Source organism: Cryptomeria japonica, chromosome 1 (genome assembly GCF_030272615.1).
Source record: "Cryptomeria japonica chromosome 1, Sugi_1.0, whole genome shotgun sequence".
In the NCBI taxonomy this organism is placed as follows: domain Eukaryota; kingdom Viridiplantae; phylum Streptophyta; class Pinopsida; order Cupressales; family Cupressaceae; genus Cryptomeria; species Cryptomeria japonica.
In genome coordinates, this window is record NC_081405.1 from 649,080,533 (window position 1) to 649,092,706 (window position 12,174).

The following is a 12,174-nucleotide window of genomic DNA, read 5'->3' on the forward strand; positions in this document are numbered from 1 at the left end:
CACATTGACAAAAATGTGTGTGAAAAGTTATTCTTACTAAAGTCAAATACAAAGAACTCTATTATCCCAAATTTTTCATAAAGATAAAAAAATTACTACCATGAAACTTGATTCCTATGTGAAACACTTAATGATCTTGATTTTCTCATATTATGTATTTAACATTATAGATGAAGATTTTATAGTATATATTACTTAATTGAAGTTCTAAATATAACATGGTTTTTTAATTGTATTTTATTTGTAGATAAGTCAGTTATTCTCATCTATTCAAGAGAAATATTTGTTTATGTTAGAGTAAATATATGATCATCTAATTAACTAATTAATCACTAAATAGGTTACTTTTTAGTCTATTATTAATTTGAGCTATTTTTAGGTTATGTTGTATCACTAATAACATGAGAACACTCATTATATTATAAAGATATCCTCACCTAGGATTTTATCTAGTTTTCTCATTTCTTTCATAATTATACACCATTTATTGTAATCATTCATTTAGGTTAATGCATCAATACAATTCTTAGGTTATTGAAATGTATATTTAAACCTTATGAAAATTCAACTACTACCATCCATACAGAAATTATAAGGATTACTAGCCTTAGAATAGTACGAAATCATAGTTATACACTAAATTGGAAAATTCTTTGAAATTGCCTAGAGCGAGTGATATCTTTTTTTCTAGTGTTAAAGAAGTTGAAGCTTGATGTAGTCTAGGTAGTAACTAATTTTTTTTTGGTTCTTAGGCATCCCTTGCAGTTGAAAATAAAGAGAGACAATTTGAAACAAGGTGTTAGAGGAAAAATTAAAAATTTCTATTCCCTAGTGAACTAGCTAATTAGAAAAAATTCACATACACCTACAATTCCATATATTAAGAAGAACAAACTATCTCATAGAGTCAACTTTCATATTATTATGAATACCATGAAAAAAGGAAAGAAATGTAAACAAGAGAATCTAGATTGTTGATCGAGCAAAATACACATTAAACATTGATCTTCAAAGAAATCATTAACCTACAGTGGAGTTGCCAGAAAAAAAAAAAAAAAAAAAAAAAGGGTCAACATGACAAGAGTAAACAAGTTGGTTAAGATAAGAAAGAGAATGCAACCAGATCTTATGATCTAAGTGTTATATTTTTTGGTATTATGCTTTTGGTCATATCTCCTATAACTTATAAATTTTATGGGGTTGTATTCATCCATACCCTCATGTATAGCTTAACATTAGAGTTTTGTTAGTTGATGGTTGCAATTTTTGTTAAAGGTTCCCTTTGTATCTATTTTAATCTCTTAGTGATTGTTATTATCTCTATCTTGTAATTTTTCATATTATATATTATATAGTTCGGGATAGATGCATTTTAATTAATAAAAACACCTAACAAGTCTTTTTTCCAACTCAATGAAAGAGAAAAAATGACAAGAATGTCCTTGAATTAACATTCTAATTCTCACTTGGTATGGAACATTCCTATAATATATGTTTTAATTTTTAATTATGCTAACAAAAAGAGAATTTGATAGATTAGATCACAAATTTTGATCTCTCACTAACTGACAATTTGTAATGTAGAACTTTCTAGGCTAAAATATGAGCATTTACTTCTTCTTTAGACCTCTAAAATTTTCCTCTCAAACTTCTCCATATCGTTTCACTGAACCTACACCCCCAATGCTTGTTCTAGCTGAGGTTGAGTGAAAAAATAGGAAGAAGTTTTAAACAAATCTTGTATAAAGGGACTCTATAAAAATGATATTTAGACAACCAAATCAAGTCTTTGATAAAATTACAATGCAACAAGGTACAAAGTTTCATAGCAAGATCAACTGGTAGGAATGATTTAACAAAAATAAAAATCTATTAGCCATGCTATTTAATTTATATTTGTCCTTCAACAATTGTCAAGAGGTCTAATTAAAATTAAAATACCAAATATCACCAAATTGGTGAACTCTTTTCTTAAAGCATTAAGAAGCATGGATAAGGAAGTCAATAGCCAAAGACAAACCATGATATTATAGGTGCCTATTTAACTAGATAGAATAATTACCAAACCTAAATCCATGCTATAAGGAGGCATCATTCTAGCATCAAAACATACTAGTAATATGCCAAGCCTTCCATATAGATAGAAGGAGAAAAGAGGATGTTATCTTGAAAATAAAGGATAAAATAAAATTTCATCATTCCATCCAACATTCTACCATTTCTTACTAGCAGTAGCAATAATGATGTAGTGGAAAATGATTTTTTCCATGGTTCTTTAACTGATATTATTCTAATTATCCATTTGGAAATTAGAGCTATCCCTTGCATCCAAAGGTTCAAGAAACCAAGACCACCTTTAATTTATAACCAAGAGGCATATTTATAACCAACATACATTCCCAATTTCACCATGAATATTGGTGAATGATCTTATTTTTCTCTTCATTTTCCTTCTTAGAAGGCATCCAATAGAATGAGTAGTACACATTAAAGGCCAATAAAATCTTATTTATGACTTGAATTTTACTAGCAAGGAATGGAAATTTATTTCCTCGACTTAGTTGCCTATAATTAAGATTAGAAATGTACTAATTCTACATGTTTGAAAGACAAAATCCTAAACCAACTATATTTCACATGTATCAAGTAATTTTCCCATGTTTTATTATGTATCCAATCTTTAAGGATCCATCATGGCATTGGATTAGACTTAATCATAAAAAAATAGTCCTATGATGCGCAAGTTTTGAACCTATGATTGAATAATGTAAATCTCTTCTTCGATGTTTTGTAGGAATAACATACAATCATTTCCAAAGTGGAAATTAAGCACACCATCATTATTAGGAATGAATATTCCCTTAATCAAGCTCATGTGATTGTATTTTTCATATAGAAAAATAAGTGCATTAGTGATAAGAACATATAAGAAAGGTGCTAATTGACACCCTCTAATAGAACATTACAATGAGAATTACTCTAATAAGGAATTATTAATGACAATTCATGCATTTGAATCATTAAAAAGTATCTTAGCATGTGAAAAAATATTAGGTCCAAACCCAACTAGTAAAGAATCTTAAGAATAAATCTGTAGCACATTCCATTGTATGCTTTGCTAAAATCAATCTCTACTAATAATGTATCTTGTTTTATTTGCAAATCCCATTCACTAGTTTCCATGGCTAATATTTTCTACACAATAGAGGTCTTCATCACACACACAACATATATGTGTGTGTGTGTGTGTGTGTGTGTGTGTGTGTGTGTGTGTGTGTGTGTGTGTGTGTGTACATGTATATGTATATATGTATAAATATGCATATATATGTATATGTATGTATATGTATATATATACATATATACATATACATATATATATCTTCTAATCTTGTGGAATAGAAGATAAAGATACTTCAATGGATCTTTGTGTCTTTCTCTTTACGCTTGTTTGATAACTCTTTATTTTAAGTTTTATTTAGGTATTGTTGCTTATACCTAGTATGTTCTAAAAAAATCATTAAATGACACTCCTTCCTTTTCAAATGAATTAATAAGGTCTAATTATTTAGTAACTATATTTTTTACCTTATATACAATATATAAAATATCTCCATTATTTGAGAAATATTTTGGAATGTCATCTCTTATTCTAAAATCTTTTAATTGATAAGAAATTAATCTACAATATCACCTCTTCCTGACTTCAAAATTTTCATGCAAATTGGCCCAAAAGTCTTTCAATAAGGTCTCATGATTAGTGAAAATTGTGGGGTGAACCTTCTTCAACTTCTTAGCAATTTCAAAGAAACATTGTGGGTTAGACACATTTATCCAATTTCTAAAGATCCTCTTTCAATGATTTCAAGTCTACTTTGATGTACATATGCATATCTAGTATACTTTCATTCACACCTAGGGAAATACTTAAATCTAATTCCATCTTTTTCTTCCAAGTTATTTGTATAACATTTAGAGTTTTTAACCCATGTTTATTGTTAAAGAAGAGGTCAAGGTCTATCGATTGCATGATAAATTTTTCAAAATTTGTATAATTTGCATGCAACTCTTTATGAATTTTCAAGAGATTCATTCTATTCTCATTAATTAATTCAACCTTGACTGACAAAAAATTTATACATTTTTCTACAAAATTGAGGTCTTCATCACACACACACACGCTATATATATATATATGTATATGTATGTATGTATGTATGTATGTATGTATGTATGTATGTATGTATGTATGTACAAATATATATATGTGTGTGTGTGTGTGTGTGTCTGTACATATATATATGTACGCATATACATATGTACATCTATATATATATATATATATATATATATATATATATATATATATATATATATATATATATATATATATATATATATATATATATATATATATATATATATATATGCATTCATACATATATACATATATATACATACATATATGTATGTATATGTATATATATGTATGTGTGTGTACATATGTGTAGATTTTGTCAAGCTTCTTAATAGTAAATCACGATTTTGTGAAATTTTGACCATGTCTTAATACTTGAGTTAAGAGCTCAAAGCCATCATTTTATCTTTTGGATAGTGATGAGCATCATCGAAGTAAACTCAATATTTGCACACCCAAAAAATGTTTCACTCTTCCTAAATGTCATACTTATATTCACACTTCCATAACACTTTTCTATTTTTGGATATAATTAAGATTTAATCAAATTTGGATTTCATATATATGAATGCTTAAGAATTTGTTTGCATGAAAATGTGAACAAATTTCAAACCACTAATTAATCACTTTTTAAATTAATTGTAGGCATTTGAAAACTAGTTCAAAGGACACGTAGTGGACCAAGATTTTTCCTCATATTGCACACCAAAATTCAGGTAAATTTGTCTAGAGTGTGTTTCTTGTTGTATAATATTTGTCAACAATCGTTAAACTAGATTAAATTTTGCATACTAACTTCTCTTTTAAATGTTCAAAATTTTGTACTGGATATAATAGTTTAGTTTTTTTAAAATTTTGATGTCTTATTTTGTATGTTTTCTTATTATATTTTGTCTCCTTTATAGTGTAAGTACTCAAAAAAATTAAAATATAAGAGAATCATTATTATAGAATAAAAAGGTCATGTTTTTGTTTTCTTAGATTCAAATTATCTTGTTAAAGCTTAGGTGTCCGATTTCCAATATAGGTTTAGGTGTCTCAACCATGAGATGTGGCATTCTATTTTATTAATGATATGATGGTTTTCATATGATTTTGGTATTAGTAAAATATATTGTTGAGGATATTGATACAAATAAAATGGTATCAATGTAGTTGTTACTAGATATTTGAACAAGCTAGAGGGCCACTAACCATATTAATATTATCCAGAATGGGTAGAAAGAATAAATGGGAATCACTTATCAAGCTAGATGTGCAAGACATCTCCAACGAGGGAAATAATTTCTCAAGTGAAGACCTTGAATGGACACTAATTGGAGATGATAATAACCGACATACAGACTTATGTGCTGCTATCCCTTTTGAGAGACTCTCTCACTTTGTCCAAGGAGAAGGTTTATTGGATGACACTGAGACACAATTTGTAATTAAAAAGCATAAAGTGTACAATTTGACAGAACCTAATGACCACGCCACCAAGATGTATTTAAGGTTTGTTTAGATTTAATAAATTAATTAAGCACATCACCTTTTATATTTGTCATTAATTATATCAATTAATATATATTTTGTACATGTATAAACAGTTATCATTGTGCTTATGGGCCTGAGGATAGAAGAAATAAACCTGAAAACAATCTTGAAAAAATGCAAAGGATACGAAGGTTTACTCAAAAAAGGGGTTGTCAAGCCCACTTTTATGTTAAGGTTATGTATGGTAGACCAAATGTTGCGATCATCACATATAATGAGTTTAGCCATCAAGATGCTAATGGTGAATTTTGTCATGGAAAGGATGACCCTTCTGGTGATCCAAGAAGTAGTGTTGCACCAAGATTATCAAATGAATGCAAATCATATATTGAATCCTTATTGTTGATGGGTGTGTCAATTGACACAATATGTGAACAACACTATTTGGATCGTGGTTTGACAAAGTTGATGAATAAGAGGGACACATGCTTGTTGAGGAAGGATGTATTGAATGCATGGAAAAGAGTTTGCTCTCTTCGATCACAAAAAAATGAAGATGATGCAAAAAGTGTATGTTTGTGGCATGAAGAGGAGAAAGATAACTTCTTCTACTATAAAACACCAAACAATGAGGAAAATGTTCCATTTATCATAGGCATTCAAACACCATGGATGCAGGAGATGATGGTGAAACATTCACATAACTCAATTATTGCAATGGATTCCACATTTTCAACAAACAAATATGGGGTAAGTAGAACCATATTAATTGTATTTGTGGATCTTAATTTATTTAGTGGTCTATTTTATCTAAAAAATTACTTATCAATGGTTTATTCATGTGTAGTATCAATTATATTCCTTGCTCGTATTTGATGAACAAGAGGCTGGTGTGCCTGTTGCATGGGCCATATCTTCAAGAAATAAAGTTGAAGATATAAATGAATGGTTGATGGAGGTTTACAAGAGAGGGAAACAAGATAAAGAAGATTGGCATGTCAATGCATTCATGACAGATGATGCTAGTGCAGAGATTGAAGCAATCAGGTTTTATTAGTCTTAGTTTATGTTTATGAGATTGTAATTTCTTAATATTTAGTTTATCAAAATTTATATTCCCTAATTTTCAACATTAACTAGTTTCAATTTAACAATTAATTTTGTTAAAATCCCACTTATAAACTTTGATGATGTAACTTGTAGGTTATCCTTTGATTGTCAAGTATTGTTATGCATTTGGCATGTACGTAGGGCATGGTTGAAGAATGTGTATAGGTAAGTCAATCTTTAATTAAAACATATGGTAAATTACACGCGTCAACTTCATAATTTGATCTTCTATTATGTAATCCAGGTATGTTAGTAATAAGGATGTTGCAACACATATATTTGATAGATTGGGTGAGATAATGTATGAAATAAGTGATGATCAAGGCATCACTACTCAATCGATCAAAAATTTTCTGGAGGAATTCAAAGAAGAGAAGAAATTTATTGATTACTTTCAAAATACTTGGTGTCATGATGAGAGTCGTATTGGTAAGATAATCAAGTTATCAATTATTGTTTGTATACATTTTCATAATTTAAGTTGTTTTTTGTATATGCTAAGACTTCATTATGTTTGTTTGTATAGAAATGTGGGCAAAACATTTTTGAAACTTCGCTCATGCAAATCAAGAAACCAATGCTTCTATAGAGTCATACCACTCCCACATTAAGAGTCACTATTTAAGTGATCGTTCTAAGAAATGCACAAGGAGAATGGATTGGCTTATTCATACACTTCTTCATAGAGTAGAACCATTCTACAAAAATAAAATATATTTGCAGTTATCTGGATTCCTCACAAACTTCAAAAAGGAAAGCTATTACATAACTGCTCTAGAGAGATCAAAAAATATAGCAGATGCAGATTGTTTTCTATATGATCTCCTCCCTAACACATATAGGATAAGAAGCCAAACAATTCCAACAAAATGGTATTTTGTTAGGAAATTTGAACCAAATTTGCATGTGTGTGATTGTGATTGGGCAAAAAGAGGAAACACATGCAAACATGTGTTGAAGGTCTTAGATATTCTAAAGAGAAACAAACCAAATGAGCAAGACCAGGTTGTTGGTAAGTGTCATTTCATATTTAAGTTTAATATTTATATTTTTAATTATTATAATTTTTTTTCAATACTAACTAAATTAATCTTATTGAATTGTAGATGATGTTACTCCACTGGTTGATGATATTGATGAAGTTAGAGGGAATTCTAGTCATGAAATTAATGTTGATATGATGTTTATAATTAAGTATAAAATGATATTTTGATTCATATCATTGATTAATTCTTATTTCAATTGTAGATGGTTGCATACCCTCAGAAGATCAAGATGTGCATGGGGTTGTTGTTGGTGAAGCTCAAAGAACTGGTAATTCTTAAAAGCATCATTTTATAATGAAATATGCGTTGTTTTTAAATATTTTTTGACTTAATCACTATTATTTCTATTACAGATGGTTGGATATCATCTAATACTTCTAATGATGGATTTCAAAGTTCCATTGATTATTTAAATTCATTGCTCCAAAATTTACCGACCAGTGAAGATGAAAAAAACATTTTTAGTCAGTGTGTTGAGAGGTTTAGAAAAGATATCAATGCATCTCTTGCTTCATCTTCCAAATTTAGATCAATCCCTGGCTCAGAGAACATGTCTATTAGACGAATATCACCATGGTTTAGTCCAACCAAAATGCACAAACGTCATTCTATTCATCAAAGACGTAATGCCATATTTGAAAACTTAAATGAAAGAGTTGAGGAGCATGAAACTTTTCTATTCCCCTCTACAAGATGTAGAAAGCAAAAGAAAAAAAAGGTCACCAATCGCTCAGGCATAGCAATACAAGAAGAAAGAGATATTATCATGCAGCAAGGTGAGTACATTTATTCATAGGTATTTGAGTAATTCACATATCAATACTTCTTATTTTTATTTCATATGTTAAACATATGTTTATTATAGGTTTGAATGATCAAGAAAGTACTCGACGACGTCGATTGCCTTTCTCCATTGATCTAAACCAAATGCTAACAGATGAAATACAAGCTGTAGATAGTAAGTTAGTCAATATTAAACATTTTTATTAATTTTTATTGAAAAATACTCAATTCCTATCTCTAACCATTTTTTTGTACTTAATTAAACAAAAAGATACAATTTCTAGAGATCAACCATCAATGCTTAGTATTATTTCAGCTCAAACATTTCAACAAACTGTTGCAGGTAATTATGAATTTTAATATTGTTTAGATTAATTACGTAATGTGATTTTATACTTGAGCATTTTATCTAAGTTGATGTGTTACATGTGTACTTCAATGCAATTTCAGGTGATAAAGAAAAAGATCAACAACATATGCTGCCCTTTTCTATTGATCTTAACCAGACATCAATGAAAATGGATGCAATACAAACTAGATATGGTCACAAAATTATTAAATAAAAACAATCAATTTTGTGTCTTTAGTTTGTAATTAATTTTATCTAAGCTGATGTGTTGAATGTGCTTGTTATTGCAGCATTAGAAGATCATCAAAAAAATCAAGAATATATGGTACCGATTTCTGTTGATCCTGAGAAGACAACAACAACAATAGTTGATGCCATGCAAGTTAGAGATGGTAATGAAATTGTGAAGTGAACTTCATTAATTTTTAGTCTTTAATATATAAATTAATTTTATACGTGATATATTAATGTGAATGTTATTGCAACTTTAGATGGCCAACAAAACTCTCAAAAAAACATGCAACCATTTTCTATTGATCTTAATCAAATGAATGGACACAATGCAAAGCGGAAACGGTAAGTAAATTATGAAATGAACTTCAATCAAATTTGAGTCTTCAATTTGAAAATTAATCTTATAATGTCCTCATATGTATTTTCAGGTGTTGATGATATTCATATGGAGGATCATGATCAACACTTTTTTGGTTAATCACTATAGTGTATTATTCTCCAATGTATTAATCGTTAAGTACTTTAACTCTATTTTAAAATTAGAGCTTGGAGGGAGTGGATTGTGGAATTAAGATAAAGACATTATTTGTATATTGTACTTTTGAGTTAGACTACTATTGTATATGTGAAAAATTGGCTCATCCTTTTGTAAGCTGTTGTGAAATTTATGTGTAGTGACTTACTCACTTCCACAATGGTCACATTTATTATTATATATATAATACAAAGTTGCAATGATATATCTCCTATGCTTATATTTGACAACAAATTTGGTAGTGTGAGTTCTCTCATATTGTGACTATAACTAATATGAATGATATGTGCATTTCCAATGGATTTGATTTCCAATCATGGTGGTAGCTCTATGATGCTTTATATTTTCATTTCTATATTATATCTATTCATCATCTTGGTGTATTTATGTTGTCTCCCACTTCCCATTCAACATTGTCTCATCATTCAATCTATTGTATTCTGTAAGGGGTGGTATTTATATTTGAAGATTATCTAGGTATGAATTTTATTTATCTATGTTTGAAAAATGGACAATAAAGATATTTTAAAAATTAGGCATATAAATTATGAATAAAAAATTTATATATATAAATTAAAAAATAACCAATTTGTTAAAACTTCTTCTTATTCTTATTCTCTAATGAAAAATATTTGGCTCTTCCATATTTCAGCTATATTAATGATGTTGCTTACTAAATCTCATAAGGTCTTGAAAAGATTTCAAATTAGAGGACAAATTTAACATGTAGAAGGTGTAGATTCGTTTCACAAAGGTTAGAATTTCATTGTTTCCTACCACACTTATTTGAGCCTTCCTAGGGAATTTATTGATCCATTTGAAAGTTGATCATAAATGAAGTTTTCAAGGGTATAGGGGAATTTGACATTCAAACAATATCTATCTTTACATACGCATTTGACCTTTATAGGGGAAGTTGCTTTCATGTTTTGTAGGTTTCATATATTTTTGACACCTCATTGTGATGCACATTAATGTCTCTCTAACATATCTATGTTATGGGATTTTTTTTTACTTGCAATTTATGCCAATATTTGTCTAAGGCCATGTACAAACACGTGGGAATAAATTTTTTTAAAAATGAATGTGCGAGAGTGCATTTTACCAAAAAGAAACAAAGTATAGTGTTATACTAAAGTATCGGACAAATACACATCAATGACATGTTAAATAATACTGATAAAATTGAACCCAAAAGATCGTTTCGATGGTCTTGCTTCTCTTCTACAACATTATCCGCCGTTCGATGAAAAACCGAGGTCATCTCTTTCAAATAAGATGCCTTCGACGTAATTATTAAAAGAGTTAAATTATAAATATCATTATTAATATATAATATCATTTAAAATATTATATTACAAGTAAAAAAATATTTTCTATAATTCTTAATTATTATTATTTTAATTATATTTTTATAATATTAACTATAAATCTCACTTCAATAAAATAGTATTAATAATTATTATATATTATAATTGTTATATTAAAAATATAATTTTTTTAAACATAATTCTAAAATGATCATATATTAAAATGATCAAAAAAAAAATTATCCACTATTGGCACATGTGATATTTATTAAATGAACTTTTCATTATCAATTTTTTGGTACCTTTCCCCCTAATATATATATATATATAATTAATTGAGTGAAAATGGGTTTTTTTTAATGACTAAATGAAAAGTATTTAAATTTATGACTAAAAATTTGTATATATTAAAATAATCAAAAAGAAAATTGTTCATTATTGATACATATGATATTTATTAAATGAACTTTTCATTATCATTTTTGAAATTTTGAATTTTTTTTTTTTTTTTAAATATTGTGATTCATCTTGACTTCCACATGTTGCATATTGGCTGATTAATTAATAAAGATAAAAACAATTCCAGACTATTGGCGAGTGCAACATCACAATAGATAACCATAAACCTACAGGAAATGCAACAGGTTAAAAAAACGATTAAGAAAATGTGAAAGTAATATTAAAAAAAAAAGAGAAAGTGAAAACCGATGAAAAATTAACCTATTTCTTTTGCACATATCGGAAGCTGTTAATTTGAAAGGGTTTCTGAGTATACCACAGTCACAACCCTACAAAACCACAAAACGGAACGGCACGCAGGCGGAGGGGGTAAATCCGGAATCTGCAGGAAAAAGGGAAATTCGGACCGGCAGACGTGTAGCGAGCGGTTTGAGGCGACGTCCTTTCATGGGCACCTTTCACGTAGGTGGGCAGACACGAACGCGGAGGGGCACGGACCGAAGAAGCACGGCTATCCAAGCGGTGCAAATTTTCCCCTGGATAGCCAGTGCCCACGCGGAAGATCTAGCCTAGTGCACAATCTACAGATTCAATCAAGAGAATTTGTCAAAATGATTTGAGTTCAGTTGCCTGCTTTACTTATTCAGAAATGTCTTTTCTCATTAATTGTGTTG